The sequence below is a fragment of the Drosophila teissieri genome, chromosome X (assembly GCF_016746235.2).
Source record: "Drosophila teissieri strain GT53w chromosome X, Prin_Dtei_1.1, whole genome shotgun sequence".
NCBI lineage: Eukaryota > Metazoa > Arthropoda > Insecta > Diptera > Drosophilidae > Drosophila > Drosophila teissieri.
Window position 1 is genome coordinate 14,355,169 of NC_053034.1, and position 18,414 is coordinate 14,373,582.

General features: G+C 42.8%; 1 protein-coding gene and 1 long non-coding RNA gene across 5 annotated transcripts in view; one reads left to right on the forward strand and one right to left on the reverse strand.

Annotated features, from left to right (window-relative positions):
* LOC122624069 (box A-binding factor) overlaps nt 1–18,414 on the forward strand; it is a 117,427-nt gene that overhangs the window by 25,535 nt on the left and 73,478 nt on the right. The window contains exon 1 of one of the 4 annotated variants that reach the window (XM_043803503.1): nt 7,978–8,487. The exons of 1 other annotated variant lie outside the window; for it this stretch is intronic. The gene's annotated coding sequence lies outside the window, so the exon portion shown is untranslated. Of the gene's footprint in view, nt 1–7,977; nt 8,488–18,414 lie in introns of those variants that run through there. 2 more of the 4 variants (XM_043803507.1, XM_043803508.1) reach the window with 2 other exon arrangements.
* LOC122624071 lies at nt 1,078–7,847 on the reverse strand. The gene is made up of 3 exons (XR_006326437.1): nt 7,363–7,847; nt 1,979–2,556; nt 1,078–1,912 (listed from the first exon to the last, which is right to left on the reverse strand). It is a non-coding gene; the product is annotated as an uncharacterized LOC122624071 (long non-coding RNA).

The following is an 18,414-nucleotide window of genomic DNA, read 5'->3' on the forward strand; positions in this document are numbered from 1 at the left end:
TTGCTGTTGCTGTTGCTGTTTTGTTTTTCGCTGTGTTTTTCGAACGATCGTTGTCGTCGTCAGCGTCATCGTCATCGTCGTTTGCAGTCCCCAGTACCAAGTTCCAAGTTCCCAGTGCCGAGTCCCCAAACTCCAAACCCCAAACCCCAATCCTCAGTCCTCAGTCCTTGTCCTCCCAAACTGCCAAACATCTCGCGACTCCTTTGGGCCTGTCCGTGAGTGTATGTGTGTGTGTATGTATGTTGGTCCGTTGTTAATTTGCGTTTTGTTGCATTTGTTGTTGCTGTTGCTGTTGTTGCATTGGTTGTTGTTGGCTGGCTGGCAAATTGTTACACGCGTTGCCTGCTTTGATGTCTTTATGGGTTTTGAATTTAGTGTTGGCCTGCCCCGCACAATCGTGACTGCCAGTCGTTGGATGGGGGAGGAGCGGCGTTGCCACGAGGGAGAGTTCACGGTACACAGTAAAAAATGTAATACCTTCGCAGCCTCCCTCGCAATTATTCACTATGCTGTGATATCGATAATTTGGTAAATATAATCGATATCCAATGATTCACATTACTTTGAACTTGATGTAGTAAAAATCCATTTGAAAATGGAACTAAATAAACTAAACTGATGCAGACAATTCTACTCCTAAGAAAAAGGGGTATTTTACATTTCGGCGGAAATTGTTTTCCGTGTACCCGTGGCCTATCTACCTCAGCCACCAACTCCCCCTCAGAAGACATAATCAAATGTGGACAAAATTATTGAGCAATTTAGTTTTACTTTATGGAGCAATTGCTTTGCTTCAGCGGGAACTTACAGGAGGTTTTGGGGATGGGGTTTTCGGGATCTGGGATCCCAAATTTTGCCGTTGGTGCTGATGCTCCGAAAAGTCTGCGGCATCACCATCATCATCATCATCATCATCATCATCATGGCAAGATGATCATTCTGGGCCGCGTTTACTTTATGTTTATGCGGTAAATGGCATTAATGGATTTATAGATTCACGTTCCAGAGGTGGTGCCTCCATTTTATCCCCCCTCCCCTCCCCGCACTTCGTTTCCCTGGATGCAGCTTGTTTGCGCTTAGTTTTGATTAGGATTTATGGCGATTTATGGCAGGCCTGTGGGCGCAAGGAGAGGCTGCGGGTGGACTCCGTTTTCAAGGCGCACTTTCTGCACTGGCAGGCCCTCCAAAACGGCATCAATTATGATGGAAGGCGCACTAAATGTTGGTAATTATGTTGCGAGCCAAATGAGTGCAGCAAAAAGGTGATTTCAATGGGAGCATTAATCAAAAAGATCGAAAATAAAGTTGGATATTCATGGCAAATAACTACGCATGTTTAATAGTTGCTTGAATTTAAACCCTAAGCATTATATCCTTGTCTGTTCAATCAACCAATCAATCATCGCGTTCAAATGCGTTTAGTGTCAATCATAAATTGAGCATTCAAAGAGCACAATATATTCCCTTATCCAGCTTACATTAAATGCACAAATTCTATCTAAATAATGGGGCTTTCTACCATGCAAGTCAATCAATCAGTCGAGTTTTAAGTTTCTCTTATGGAAAAGCCCTCAGTTCCTTGGGGTCAATATGGCTCATTAGCAAAGTTCAATCATCGTGGGCCACGATCAAAATGAATGCATGCATTTATGTCAATCAGGGATTGCTTGACTTTCTGTAGTGCCTTCTTTCAGTTTCAGCCGCAAATGGTCACCCACACGAGCGATTTGATTGATAGTTGCATTGAGATGGCCAATCCCAAAGTCCCAAAGTCCCGAGACCATGACAAAGTAGTTTGTCCATTACTTCGCCTCGTCCCTCCGATTCAGTTCGCCTTTACGCGTTTAAGGAACGTTCCCTTATCCGTTTTAGGGTATTTACCATTTGCAATGACCTCTGAAAGGGTATTACGCTTTTAGGTATTGAGGCACGATTAGAAGTTAGTATTCAAAATGAATGAAAAACTTTTGCTATATACTTAGGCACAATATTATTGCACTACTTGAAAACCTGCAGAGCATTACGGTTTTCGGTCTTACGTCAGTCCTTCTTGTTCCCTTCCATTCTTGTTTTTTTTTTTGCTTGCGCTGGGTGATTTTGCCCTTTGGCCAAAAACTGTCGCAACTCATCAATTTTCATTCACCGGCCGTGGCCAAGACGCGTCTTTGCAGCTATTATTCACGCCTAGGCAACGGGTTCCTATCCGAGTTTGGCCGCAACTCCAACTCCAACTCCACGATGGCTCCACATCCTCTGTCCAGGGTTTTAGCCTCCCCTCCTGCGGTTTTGCGCCGTTTTGAGCCACTTTGACGTTAAGCCAGAGCAATGAATGCTTTTAGCTGAAAACTGAGTAATTGAGTGACAATTAAGTTATTTCTAGACGAACAAGCCGCGATCGCCGTCCTCGGTCCTTGGCTCTCCAACTGGCTGACCGACCGACCAGTCTTCTCGCCTGCCTCTTTTTATATATATATTTTCTTTTTTATGAAATATTGCCAAGTTCATATCTCAATTATGAGTGCCGACGCTGCTGGGCACAGTGGAGCCAACGTGATGCTAAAATGAGACACACTATCATTTCAAATATTATCCAAGACGAACTAGGGGTTATCTAAAGCAGAATTTTATATAAATATGTTGTGATGATTAAATTGTTAAATATGCTGATTTTAAAGTCCATTTAAATGCCCAATGCTGCTATTTTAACTTATTGTCTTGTGCTTTGAACCACTGTGCAGTGCAGTGGCTGCTGCACTTTGTGCCCCTCATCCTGCTTTTCCCTGAGTGAGATTAATCGCAGCTTTGACAGGCGCTGCATTTGCTGCTGCATTTCGGTTTTCTTGCCGTTTGCATGATTAAGCAATTGCGCTAAGGAGGGGGCGGTCGGGCAGCGGGGGCGTGGCAGACCGCTGGCTGCCTTTGACATTATCACCAAAAGCGCCGACCGCGCAGGCGCGGAGCCATCAGCAAGTTGAGCCAAGTCAATCAGCGGCGAACTCCATTTGCTCCTCCTGCCCCACATCATTAACAGTCAAATGCCTAGAGTTTATTTCTCAGGTTCCCAACTATTTTTTCTAATACTCTACTTTGGGGTTACTCCGGTTGCCTTGTGCATTGAATATTTATAATTATAATTTCTATTAAAATATATATTTTACGAATTATAAGACCATACGTCTTTGAATGCTTAGAGAAGTTTGTTTAGACTTAATATTTACTTGTTTAGGGCATACAGAACGTCGGTTTCGGTTTCACAAGTTTTTTTTCGACTTTTTGCCTCTCGTTTGGACGTTGCCTTTTGATGTTCGAGGGCTGGGATTTGGTGAACTTTAACATCGCTTATGTCAAATTATGTCTTCATTTGCCCGGTTGAGGGCGTGGCGCCTGCAGGTCTGTAACCATCCCCGATATTACCGCCCTCCCGCCCTTCCCCCCACTCCACCTATCCCTTCTCCCGCTGATTTTTCCATTCTCTTCGCTGATTTATGGGCAAAAGTGCATTTGGCGGCGGCTTGTTTTTGTTTACGTTTTACCGCTGACAAAACGCTGCAATTTTTTGTCCGCACTTCTCTTGAAATATTACGCATACGCCGCGTGTGCGGCTGCGGGTGGAGGTGGGTGGGGGTGGGAATAGTAATGGTTATGGTGATGGTACAGTGGGCTAGCGTGGATAGCACCGGGGCGGTATTATGACAAATTGCACAAGAGCTGCGCGCGAACTTGAGAAAACAAATGCGATAGGAAAACATGCAAAAAGCACAAAAGGCGCTACAGAAAAATAAAAATACACAAATAAAAAAGAAGGAGGTGGGGAAAAAATAAGAGTACACACAGAGAAAAACAGACGCCGCGGCGAGCGATATGAAAAGCGTAGCAACAAAGTGCAGGAAGCGTTTAGCGAAAGGGCGTGGATGGAGGGGGGAGGGTGTGCTAGGGGTGTGGGAGTGCAGTGGAGCTCTGGGTGAGGGGGTTGGTGGGCGGCGGGCGGTGGAAGCGTGTGCGTATGCACTCGACGCTGCCAACGCGTCGTCGCTGATTGTTGTTGTCGCTGTCGCATTACATAAGCCGCATATCGTTTCCGCCACAGCGCCCACACACAAACACATACGCATACAAACATACGTACAGATACACCCGCACAGTGGGTCAAGAGGTGATCGACAAACAAACAAATGGGCGGAACGCCAAACGAACGAAATGGAAATTGAATTAAAAACGATTTTAGAAATTTATACGTTATATTCAAATTATTACATTACATTATATTAAAATGTAATGATACAAAAAGAAAAGTTATAAAAATTACTACAATGCTCGTAATAAGTTTAGTTTTTGTGAAATATGCTAAATATTGCATACTTTGCGGGGCATTGGATGGAATGGAATTTATTTAAAGGAATTTATGCAAGGCATATGATTTGTTTTTTAATCAGTTTAATTATTCTGTTCCTTAACAATTTAGAAACTACTATTTTTTGATTCATCTAATAGGTGAATAAATGTAATTGCGATCGCTGTTTGATGCTTGATCCCGCCCACTGTGCGCCTTGTGCGGCGAATAAGAAGAAGCAGCAGAAGTAGAAGAAGAGGAAGCAGAGTCCGTGTGCATTCTCCATTCCCACATTCTTGTGATTTTTTTTTTGTTTTTTTTCGTCCGTACGTTCTTTTCGCATTTTAGCATTCTCCCACAGCTTTTGTGCACTCGTTCTCGTTCTCCTCCTTCTCGTTCTCCTCCTCCTCCTTCTCCGCTGTGTTCTCGTTTTCGTTTTCGCACATATCGGCCCTCTCCCTCGGCGCGATCCACTCCCCCCCGCCCGCGCTCGCCCTCCCACTCGCACACCCACTCGGCGGCGATCGCATTGCGCATTGCGTTGCGCATCAGAACAACGTTCGACCTTGACAGTGAAAATTCAATGGCAGCGACGTCGCAGTCGCCGTCGCCGTCGACGTCGGCAGCAACGCGCTTGCAATTGACGAGCGCAAATTGTTGTTCTATATACATACATAAAAATATATGTATGTAAATATATATATGTATATATACACACCAATAAATACGCGAGTGCGTACAGTAGAAGGTCGAAGATTTTATCAATAAGATAAAATATTACGTATACGTCATACCTTAAAACTTATTTCAAAAATGTTTGTCAAGCTTAAAAAACCCAGTTTATTTAAAACCAGCCTGCAAAATATATATTTTTATTCTACAAAAATCCCACCAAAGTTACCATTTCTCGAGGGCGCACTGTAGCCGACATGGGTGTGTGTCGCCATTTGGTTCCTGCACTAGTTTTTGCAATTTGTAGAACTCAAACATTTTGCGTATGCTATCGTCTGAATGACCGATTGTTTGTTATTTTTGTTGCTCCTGCTGCTGCTGTTGTTGTTGCTTTAGGTGCATTCGCCGCACGACCTTGAACATTGTAGTTTTTTCTCGCAATTGGCAGCGTGCGCACATAAAACAAACAAACAAACACACTGGCCGCACATGTGTGCAGATCGGCACAGATATGTAAATCGCCCTGTGGATATCTATTATGTGCACACCTAAAAAGTCTTAGCCTTTTACACTCACTTCGCGATCGAAAAAGGAACCCCAAAGGATATGTCAAGTTTTTGAAATATATAATATTTATTTAAAAGGAACAGAAACCCTATTTAGTTCTCTTAAAAATATATATATTATTTTTCAATAGCTTAGACAAACCTTAACCCTATATCGCCATACGCCCACTGACTACCCTTCTCCCATGCCTTGCGTACTTTAGATCCTACGCCTTATACCTTGTGATTTGTGTTTTTGGCGAATTATTTTCGTACTTTTTGCGCAACTGGGCGAAAAATAGGAAATAGGAGGAAAAAATAGAAGAAAAACCTTACCGCATTTGTATAAAAACTGTGTTTGGCAATGAAAACCATTGGCCATTGGCTCTTTGCAACATTTTACGTGCGAGATTCGAATTCGCTTGCCGCTGATTTCGCCAAGAAAATTTCAACAATTTGTGCACTTTCTTTTGTTTGCCAGCAAACAGTTTGAAAGTGCCATCGGGCAGTGAGGGGGTGGCGTAAAGGGGTTTATCAAAGGGGGTGGATGGGTGGCCTGGTGGGGGGTCTTGGCAACAGCTGCCTTGGCTCGATTGCTGGGTTAAGTTTTCAAGGGCACGCGCGTGCAATTTGCGAATGGAATGGGAGAAGCCTCCCATACACAGAGATGAACAAAATTAAATTCAATTATAAAAATATTTATGGTTTTCTTAGGAAAAGCCCTTTAATTTACCCTTCAAACTGAGAACTTGTTAATTTCGTAGGCATATTCTAGAGCACCATTCATATTTTCAACAAGCAGGATGCGTGCCAGATTTCTCTCTGTGTATTGCCATGGCTGATTGTGCCTGTAAACTGAGTAAAGAGTGGGTGGCGACTTTGGTGAAATGCAAAAGAAAAACGCGTTAATTGCAATTTTAGACCGATCAATTTCAAATTAACTTTCAATATGATTATTACAAAATATTAGTTAAGTACGAGTAGTAGAAAATTTGAATAAATTGGAGCAATATTTTATAAATTCTGGTTTAAAAAAACCATTAAAAAAAAAATAAATCAAAGAAAATCAATTAAAAAAATATTGAAATAAAAAAACAAGGGACAGGCATAATAATCAAGTAAAATAGAAAATAATACAATTATGACAAAAAATTAGAATTAGAAAAACCTGTTTCTGGCCCACACCATTCGCGTCCTCTCTCTTCCACCTTCCACTGCCTCTCTCTCTCTTTCGCACGCGCTTGGCCTTGCACTTACGCCGCTGCGTTCCGCTGCCGACGCTACCGCCGCTGCTGCTGCCGCTGCCGGCGTCGTCGCCAACGCCACGCTCTGCACTTCCGCACACACGACAAATAAAAACAAAAAGGCGAAAAGCGACTAACGAACAGCTGACGAAGCGTGGCAGCAAAGTGCCGCCGCCGCCGCCCGCTCTCCCCCGCCGCTCTCTGTCGCACTGGTCGTTCCGCTCAGCTCCGTACCGCTCGCTGGCAGCGCCGCCAGCCTCTCGCTCGCACTGCATCTCGACGGTGAGTGCAGCGAAAAGTGAAAAGTTTGCAAAAAGAATGTTAGAATCAGTGCTGAATCTCTGGGTTGCGACTCGGGAATAAAAGCTGAATATTACTTTTTGAGTTCAGCTGTGTATCGTTTTTTGATTAAAAATATTAAGATATTAAATAAATAGCTAGAATAATAGCTCCAGAGACTTGAGCGGCAGAGATTTTAGATTTAAAATCTCATTTATTTACAGGTTTTTCTTTTGTAATGAAGTCAGGTTAGGGAAAATTGCAAACGTTCCTTGCAATGAGAAAAACATACCTCAAAATTGGCCTAAGAATTTCCTTTATAAACAGTTACATAACGTGAGTGAAAGCCAACTGTGCGCTGATTTTCCGGCAAAATCATCAGCGTTTTGGCATCTCTGACCCGTAGAACCAGCCAACTGCAGCTGCGTTTTGCCGCCGCCGCCGTCGTCGTTGTCGTCGCCGCCGCCGCTGCCCATCGTCAATTTTTATTTTATTTATTTTGCCCGTGGCTTGTGTGTGTGCCTTGTATTTGTTTCTTCTATTTTATTTTCTTTTTTTTGCATTTTTTTTTTTTTTTTTTTTGCTCTATCGTTACTCGTTTTCATTTCGCCTGCTGCGGTTTCAGTTGTCATTTTACTACAGCCGCTGTTAGTTAGTTATTTGTATGCGTCGTCGCGCGTTTTCCCACTGAGGCAATTGCAACGAGAAGTTGCAGCAACAGCCACAGCAGAGGCAGCAGCAGCAACGGTTGCCGCAACTGTCGCAGCAACTGCATCCTTCCTAAGCGTGCGCGCGCGCGTTTTAAAACGCGCGCAAAAATCGCCTGGCATTTTGGCGATTCTATTCTATTCTCTTCGGTTTTTTTTTTGTGTTTTTTTTTTTTGTATTTGCCGTTTGAGATTTGTGCATGTTCTTGGTGAATTTGCTGCTGTTTCAGTCGCTATCGCGATCTTCTCAAGGCTGCACGCGTTTTCTGCTGACGCCGCCGTTTGCGTCGCTGTCGCGTCGTCATCGCGTCTGCGTCGCGTCTACGTGTTCAAAGGCAGAAATTCCTTTCAGTTCGTGCCGTTCGCCTTCATAATTCCCCCTAATTATCCGCCGCACTCTTAATATTTGCAACGTTTTTTCTACGTTATTATATATTTTTTTTTCGGTGTTTTTGTGTAATGTGCAAAAAGCGCACAAGAAATATAAACGCCACGTTTGAAAATGCATGCATAACGCATATAAAGTTCAAGGAAGTCCGAAAGGCCAACACATGATATAAATTAAGGAAATTGGTCGACAAACAAGAAAACGAAAATTGGAAAATTTCATGTAGCGACTGATATTCGGTTTTGTGTGCAATATTTATCTTTGCCAGAGCGGTGTAATATTTGTGTTCTATTTGCCGCTGCCTGCTGCATAAGCAAACAGGGTGAGTCAAGTCGCGTGAAATCGCATATAGCGCACGATCACTCACACATGGCGTATACGCGATGCGTCAAGCATACGCAGTGTGGGCCGTGCAAGTGTGGTAGTTACGTAAAGGTTTTGTACAGCCACAGAGTTTTCAGGCTTATACCTACTACCAAATATAGACCCTCTGTTTATTAAGAAATTATTTTATAAATTAAAAAAATACTCTTAAGTAAGAATTTATTCCACAATACAAGAAAATAACTAAAGTGTTGTGTAAAACATATATCACATTGCTAGTTAGATGTTGGCTTTTGATATTCTTTAATACATTTTATAGCATTACGATTTCTTTCTTGATTTCTTTATTGAACGGCAGACTTTCTGTCGTGGTGCTAAAGCAAAAATGTCTTCAATTGCCGTGCAAATTATATTTGACCATTTTTGTTGTTGCAGCTCGTACTAGTATCATATTTGTTGTGTTGTTGTTCCTATTATTATTATTGCCGGCTTTGGCTTTATCAGTCATTTGCTTGTGTATTATCAGTCTAACGAGCCGTAAAACCAAAGCAAGCTGACAAAAAAGAATTTGAAAACGCCTGAAATTCAATTAGAAACAAAAAACTCGCACAGCGGCGAAATTGTTTGGAATTGCATATATGCAAGTGCTCAGCCGTTTTGGCGATAAACGCGCGCTGCCACTTAGATTTTTTGTTGTATTTTATTTTGTTTCTTTTTTTCGCCGCTGATAAGGCGAAGGCAAAGTGCGCTCGTGTGGGCGGTGGATTTGGTCGGTGGGTGGCAGTGGGCGGCAGTGGGCGGCAGGGGGAGGTCCAAGGGCACGGCATGCGTGTGCGATAAGCAAAGAAACGGACCGAAAGATCAGGTGAATGCTATATTCGGCGCTGCGTTTCGCCATTCGTATTTATGACTACAAACTGAGCAGAGAACTGCAAGAGTGGCATTTGTTGCCACCCTAATCACACGAACTAGACATTTCTTTTATATATATTATATATATAGTCAGAAAGTTAAGCGTCCCTCTCCATTTTCTCACCATGTACTCACCCCTTTCCTCAAGCTCTTTCCACGTCAGAGCTGACAGCTGGTTGTAGCTCCTGGAAAATAGCTAGCTCAGGCACTTCCTCCACTCCAGTAGGTCGAAATCACACTATTGATATCCTCTGCTGCCACATATCACATATCACTGCACCACTCACTGACAATTAGTATCTAAAAAAAAAACATCGAAAAAGTTGTTTGCTTATGTAGGACTTTTGAGAATCGCAGAGGAGGGCACCTATATTTTGGTATTATTTAGTATTACGTTTTTAGTATTATTTGGTATTTAGTTTTTAGTATTATTTGGTATTTAGTTTTTAGTATTATTTAGTATTATTTCGTATTTGGTTTTTAGTATTATTTAGTATTTAGTATTATTCATTATTTCCTTTTAATGCAACGTAATACTTTGAGCTACCTTACTTTTAATTTTATAATTTCACTTTGACTGCTAGCTAGAACAATATAAATAGAATAGTGTTAATTAAGTATAAATATTATTTAAAAAGATATAAGATTGTTTTTTGTTATGACATTTTTTTTTGTTTGTTTTGTATGTTCTAATTTAGGTGTGTTCCAATAGCCAAAATGGCTAATGTTAACTGACAGAATCCATAGAAATAAAAATCCTTTAAGCATATTAGTTGAAACTCAGAGTTGCCAAGTTGGAGCCATACCTTTTCGTATATTTTGAGGGACTTTTCTATGTTTTTGCCCTGCTTAATGCAGCGCAACGAATTGCGGCGAGCGGCAAAAAAGCTTTTCATCAGCCCACAGTCGACAAACAACTAGCAACAACAATGCCAACAACACACCCGTAGACACAGAGCAACGTGGCAACAACTGCAGTGCCGAGCGACACAAACAACAGCAACAACAACAACAGAAACAGAAACAACAGCAACAGGAGCGTGAAAAACATTTTCCCACGATTTGAGTGCGGCGACGATGACGTTCGTCACCTAGAGAGGAAAACCGCCCCTCTTCCCGCCCCACGAAATTGCCTCTCCTCCCACTCGGTCTCATCTAAATGCAGACGCCTTTCAATTCTTCTGGTGCCGCCGCTTCCCTTTTCTTCCCCCGCCACCCCCCACCTCTCGACTACAATCTCTTTCATACATTTGTTGCTGTCGGAGGGGAAATTCGGGAAAAGGGTAGATTGATTCGCGTTTCCTTTTTCGGTATGCAAAAATTATGAGGAGTTTGGTGTAGTGAAAGAGCTTGGCTGCAAGGAAGGGAATTTATTTCTATTGTAGCTTTTCAATTGGAGGTGAAAATACAGTTAATTTATATTTTAACTTAATAAGTGGTTTCCATGTTTTATTGTTTTGCTTCTCAATTACTTGGTATGTTTCGCAATTAGTGTGACCAAATGCCTTTGAGAAACAATTAATTACGATTAAGTTCGCAGCTTAAACATTTTCGTACCTGCTCGGCTTTCCATTCCCCTAATTTCCCTCCTTCGCGTTTTTCGCCATTCGTTGCGATGGGTGTGGGAAAGTGGGCGGAGCAAAACAGAATAAAAAAAAATGTAGCCGCTGTTTTCCCCACGTCCCGTTTGGTGCCCCTCCTCATTGGTGGTGTTTGTGTGATGGCTCTTCGTGTTTCGTTGACTGGCTAGCCCTTCCCTCTGTTTTCCAACGTTTTCCTCCTCCCCCCCATTTTCCTCGTGTTTTTACCCTGCTGTGTGTTTTAGTTGTAATTGCATTTGTACAACACCAAGCGAGAGCAACAACAACACTTGCAGCTGGGTCACTGCAAATACAAATATATGCATTGAAATTGTTGTTACCTTCGCCATGAGACACGCGCTTAAATTGAATTGGATCATATCTTTTTTCCCCCATTTGTGCGGCCTGTGTAAATTGCAGGCCACGCCTTTCCTTTCTCCCTATTTTTCGCCACTCCCACTCCCACTGCCCCCCGCCAAAAACCGAGCCTGGTCACACTTTTTAGGCCACAAGCAAAAAGAGAAAGAGAAGTGATTTTTACTCGACTTGCTTTTGGCCATGAAGTGTCCATTAGTTCATTAGCCACAATTGACTGTTGACAGGAGATACTCTCTGCTGTGAGTATAACAGCTAGGAAGTGAACTTAAACACGATTTAAAAACGTGAATATGTATTTATGCATAAATTAATATAATTTGCAATACTGGAACCCAAAGAAAAAAACTTTGAAAACTGCCTAAATAAGCTTAATTACGACTAAGATTTCGGCTCATTGCATTTAAGTGTCCAAATGAAAGGCAAACCATATTCGATTTATGTGGCCACTGCTGAAAGGGAAACAAATCAAAATGGAACAGTTCTAGAACTCGTTATTGGACCTGCTGCCGCTGTCATTATGAATGAGTTTAATCAATTTCGCAGAGCGGAAAAGCAAGAAGGCCATTGTTGCTGCCCGCTGGACGCTGACAGGTCGCAAGTGTTTGCACTTGACTCCGCACCATGGGCCATTCCACTTCCATTGGCCATTCGCCGTTTGCTATTTCCCATTTGCCATTTGCCAATGCCCATTGCCCATTGCCCATTGCCCATTGCCATTCCCATTGCAATTCCAATTTCGATTCTGAACTGAATTGCCGCTTAATTGCAGAGCAGGGGCCATACAGTGGCCATTATCTTGGGGTACGGTGCAGTCTATGGTCCATGGATGAATTGCTGGCCAAGATCGGCTTGGTTCCACACAAGCCAGCCACCACAATGGCTGTCGGCCTTTTGTCGGAACCCGCTGATTGATTGTCTATTAATAAGAGTTGCCATTTTCATCTTCATTTTTTCCTGCAAACCGATATTAATTTTCTCTCTTCATTGCTTGTTTTTCGTTGCAGGTGAGTTCTATGCGGAAATCTGAGTGCGGCAACTTTTGTCTAATCTAATATGTAATTTGGGTAAGCCTGGGAATCATGATTTTACTCAAGATGAACAGTTACTAGTCGTATTTACTTGGAGCTACAATTAGATTTATTCCATATATATTCTATATAAATGAAGCGCTGTTTTATATTTTAATTTAAAACTCTGGACAGCAGCTGTCGCATTCTTCCCACACAAACCCCTGAAGTTACTTTCACCAGATGGCAGCACACGATTGGGCTATTATAGGGAAGCAAGTGTCTTTACCATCTTCCATTTCCTCTGCTGATAGATCGATCTGAAATAATGCGAAGCGACAACTTTCTCCCGGGGGCTAAGAACCGAACCTAACGGTCCATTTACAGTTAGCCAAACAGCTGGCCAGGAACTCACTTTCTCTACCCTTTCGCTCGTTTTCCCCTACGCCGAAGAAGTCACGCGCCAAGTAACTTTCACTAGACGAAAACCAAAAGGGGTTACCCTGCGGCCAAAAAAAAAAGGGTTTTTCATTTTAATGCACTTCTTGGCCAGTCTGATAGAAATCTTCGGTTAAGAAATTTGGGTCAACCAAACGAAACACGACAAACAGCTGCCAACGGCAATGAAATGAACAGAACGCATTTAAGACAAGGGTTCCTCTTCCTTCCGAGCCATAAAATTGAAACGAGACAGAAACCGAAACTGAAACAGAAACCGAAACAGAAGTCAGCAGGTAACATCCTCAGGTAAATAAAACCGAGGCCCTTGTTTCGCTTTAAAGCTGAAATTTATTTTTGGCACGCGCGCATTTCAAAGAACAACTTGCAGCTGGCTGATAAAAAACCAAAAAAAAAACAGAAAAAAAAAACAAAAAAAAAAACAAAAAAAAACTAAATACAAAACAAAAAACACAACGCGATAAAACGAAAATTTTGGTAGGAAGCGGAACCTGCGAAATGAGAATTAATGAGCCATCGTTTGGGCATTTACAATTAAGTTTCGTTTTACATGTGTTGCCAGTCATTGGGAATTATAAGCAACTGTAGAGCTGTTCCATTCCACCATTCCCGATGATGGCATTCCACCAATCCCCGATGATTAACAACGCCACATTTGCAGAGAGATTGAATAGGCGAAATATCATTAGTTCCAAATCGAGTGGAAATTGTTCGCCGTTGACCGTTAGCTCCGATTTTTCCCGCCTATCGCACCGGCACATTCCAATGCCATTCCGTTCCATTCCATTCCAATTTGCTGCGGACATGTTAAAAGCATTAATCAATCATACATACATATGTATGTACTTGCCTTATTGCCCCCGCCAGCCAATGTATTTGTGGGATATATGTTACAGCCTTGATCTGGGGCGTTATCTGGCCTAATGAAGCATAATTTGTATTCGAACTGCACTGAGTGCGAGCGTTAGAGGGAGAAGGCTAGACTCGCTGGTGCGAGTGAGATGGGAGATAGAGGCTGTAAGGCTGTGAGGACCACGAGGACGATTCATCTTTTAATTACCGCGTTGAAAGCCAGTATTTTTCATCGCCACATCGATATGCGCCTGTAGTCTGGCCTGGTCTGCTCTGGTCTGGTTCGCAATGGATTGGAGTCTCCTTGGAGCTCGGGTCTCCTCCTGTGGACTGGCAAAGCCCCCGGAGATGGTTAACCCACGCATGCCTGAGCAATTTAGTGTGTTAAGGCTTTTGCACTAAAATAAATCTACGGCGATTTGTTTGTTTGCACAAGCTGCCGGCTGTTTGCCGCTCCCCAAGCCCCAAACCCCACTCCTCTGCCCCCCTCTCCCCCCTCTTCTCGCTCGCCGTTAACTGCCCGGGGGCCTACACTAAATATAACAGTCTCTGCCTAGTTGTATGTGTGTATGTATGTATGTATGTATGTGTGTATGTACAACCCCACCTCCAGCTGCATCTCCCCCATCTATTTACCCCTCAGCCGGGTGTTATTTATCATAAAAAATTGCTCAGATTTGTTTTGCGACGGGCAAAGACATGACGCTCATTTGTTAGAGCAACGGCAAAAGTGCAGCAAACCCCCAGCTTTCTCTCAGCTGCAACATGGAGTGTGGCTTCTTCTTCTTCTGCTTCTGTTTCTTCTTTTTGTTGCATATACCCTGCCCGAAATGCAGGGTATTCAAGCTATAAATGTTCAAACGAAACAAATAACTTTGCACACAAACTTTACCAAGCAAGAAATTGAGAGAAATTTCAATTACTTTATTGTAAATAAACATTTCTGATATAGAACAGTATTTCCATAAAGTATTACAATATACTTTCTATTTTCTTAAACTTAAATTAGAAATATATTGTGTAAAGCAAATGGTAAGGGTATCCCGAGTTTGCCTTTCTGCTGACCACATTTTTTTGTTCTTTCTGCGTTTGCCTCATCAACTTGTGGCTGCACTTGTGTCTTGCCACCCCCCTCCCCCCGCCGCAGACCTTCAACCCCCCACCGTTTGAAACGCCCCCTCTTTTTTGCCCACCTGAGATACGACGTCAGCATGTGTTCTCGTTTTTATTAATGTTGCCGCCGTCTTTCGTGCCACGGCCCAAAGTTCAACGCAAATATAATCTGTCAAATAATTTATCAGTGTTTGCTGATGATGATGCTCAGCACTCATTTCTCCATGGCTCCTGAAGAGCCTTCTGTGAGGAAGAAGCCGAAGTTGCTGATCGAGCAGCTGGTGGAAATGCACTTCTGTATTGAACTCCCTTCTGTTTGCACACATCTCAGGGCCAAGGAGGGAAATGGGTGGAAAAACGTGGGAAAACATGGCGAGAAATGCGTGCCACAACATTCGAGATCTTTCCAAATAAAACAATAGATGGTTAGCACAGGGAGTTAAGTGGGCAGAGAATAAGTGTATATATTGGGAAATAATTCGAAAAAAAATGTGCAAAATAAAGATACTTTTGTAGAAAAGATTCTAAATTGTAGATTAAAAAATTAATCATATAAATAGTATTTGTGTGTCCTATTGATATTTTAAACATATTTTTCCCTGTTTAAACTTGTACTACAAGTATATTACATTTCTTTTTCTTTTAATAGGAAATTAGTTAATTTGCTTATGTAAGCAGCGCCCTTTTCTCTGTGTGTAACGAATTTCACAACGCATTGTCTTCTCGCCTTTATTGTCAACGCTTTCGCTCTTGTTCTGCAATTGCGTTTTGCGAAAATGCTTTCAATTGTTTGCGGCTGCATTTTGCATTTTGGCTCGATCGGCATCATCGACGTGCATTTGTTGGTCTCTAGTTTTCCTTTTATTTATATACGTATGTATGTGTGTATATATTTTGCATTATTTTCTTCTTAATTTAGTGTGTGTGTGTGTGTCTGGCTGTGTTTGCTCTCAAACAGAACCGATTAAATTATCTCAAGGTTGCACGCGCGCCTTTTGCGCTTCCTTTGCATTTTGCCTTCCTTTGTTTCAAAATCTTTGCCATTTCAGCAGGGCTTTGATCTTATTTATTCCCGGTTTTAACTGTTTCCTCTTCTCATTTTTTTGTTGTTATTTTTTCATGGCCTACAGACCCAGTTTGCGTTTGTATTTTTGGCTGCTCCTTGCTTTGCAAAAAACCAGTTGACTTTTAGCCCTTGCCCTTGGTTGTGTGCCTTTGGTTTTTTATTTTTTTTTTTGCATTTTTTTTCCTTTAACAAGGAGCGTCATCTTGGCCACCTGTTGCCCCTATGGCCCAATCGATTTATCGCTGTTAACCCGCCGGCAATCGCAGCCTCACAATCGGAATCGTGCTGCTCGTCCGCCCCCGTGCCACACCCTCTTTTCTTTTTTTTCTACTCGGACACCGTGTGAATTATGATATTACAAGGCGAATGCTGCTGTTTTCGGATTTTTTTTTTTTCATATATAGTGTGTATTTCTCCCGCTGACCACAACATGTTGCCGTTGTGGCAGCAACGATGTTGCCGCGTGGTCACGTGCTCTTTTGATATTGAGCGGCGAACAGGTGTCGGTTGTTCAGAGATCCGTGATTTTTCGTTTATATATATACATATAAATATTTATATGTATACATGTTAAGTTTCTGTGGCAGAAACTTGTGTTTGTAGCGGTTGGCAATCGTTGGTGGATTTGGTGCAAGTCAACAGCATTCCTAGCGGTAAGCTATCATATAACTAATTGCATTTCCATCTGCAAAACACGAGCAGCAGCTGCTGCAAATGTTGCCGCTGTTGCAACAATTGATAAGAATAACATAAATAGCGGGCAGCAACATGGCAACAAAGATCATCAGCAAAGAGCGGTGAAATATTTCAAGTGCAGCAATACCAGAAATTCCCAAGTAGCAACACCAACAATGACGGTGGAAAACTCTCAGGAAATACACTACGAGTATATGTGCCCAGGGCATTCCAAGCGAAGCCCACGCATAAAACACTGCGCGAAAATCTCAAGTGTTCGTTCGCTCGTTCGCTTTGCTAACGATGAGCGCGTGTCAGCAACATGTTGCTGCTGCTGTGCAATGCGGTTGTTGTTGCTGCCACCGCTGCTGCTCTTGGTGTTACTGTTGCTGTTGTCGTTTGTATCATTAGTCAAAGAAACCAAGTCAGGGGCTGGCAATCAGCAGCCCGTATGTTGGCCAAATCAATTGCTGTTGCTCCTCATGTTGCTGCTTCAGTTGCAGCTTCACTGGCAGCTTCAGTGGCAGCTTCAGTTGCTGTTGCTGTTGCAGTTGCTGCTGCTTCTGTTGATTGTGTCAACGACAAGAGCGGCAGCAGCAACAATAGACTTAAGTCTGGGCATGATTCATGGACATGCTGCAGTTTTCTATTTAGCCGCTTGGCTGGGTGAAGGAGCGGCGAGTGGGAGGGGGCGAAGGTGCAACACCCACACAAAGATGCAACATACGCTAATTGTGTGTGAAAGCAGCAGCGGCAGCAACTTGAGCCACATTGCTCATACGCCTACGTGGCCAGTGGAGAGGAAGATGGGGGCTGCTGTGGGGGCAGGGACATTTGGCATTTCCATTTTTCCACCATTTTCCATGGCATATTTAGCATTCGCAGCAGCAGCAACAGCAGCAACAGCAGCAACAGCAACAGCAGCAGACAAAACGCAATCATAACCATAAAAAGTTGCTCATTTTCTTGGCATTTTTTGGGTCTTTTCGTTAGTTTAGCTAGTTTTGCTATTTTCGGGGCTCTTTGCTGGCTATTTTGAATGAGAAAAGCGCCAACTGCTTTTGCCCGCTTTTGGTCAGCAGTCAGACGGCCGTAAAAGGCGCTTGTAAGTGCTACTGTTTTCCACCGGCAAACGGTAAAAATGCCGCATAATTTACGCAAAAAAAAAGCAGTTGGCCAAACCAAAAAAATAAGGCAAAAATGAAACAAAAACTTTTCACTTTTTTCACAAATGGCCATGCAAATTACAAGACACATTAGCTCGGCTCTCCTCCAGCGGCAATCCTACGCCTGCCAGCCGCCTAACCCCAAAAATGGGAGCAACAGCAGCAACAGTTGCAGCAGCAGCAAAACGGAAATGCGACAACAGCAACAGCAGCAGCAGCAGCAACAATCACAACCAACAAGCAACAATCCTAGTGGTTGTTGGTGTTTACGGCAGCTGCCACCGAAATGGATTGTATTAGGCCAGAGTTGCCACCTGTTGTGCAGGCTACAAAAATTTCAGCTAATTTCCAGCTGGCAAACTACATATATCAAGGAAATACATATATGTTCTAATAGTTCGAATAAATAGTTTAGTCGAATAGAATAGAATAGTCGCATAAATAGTTTGCAACTGCTGCTTTATGCACCAAAGCTCATGCGGAAGGGTGACAACTCTGGCATTTAGCAAGGCTACTTACTAGAGACCCAAAATCGAGACTTAGTCCCGAAAAAGTGCGGCTGCAACTGAATGGAAAACGGCTGCCACGGCGTTTGTTTGTCGTCTTTGGAGCGTTTGGAATGTTTAGCTAACCGTAAGCAGTCGCAATGCGCCCGCGCCATTTTGGCATTGATTGCTGACCAAGGAAACTCACACACACACACACACATGCACAATG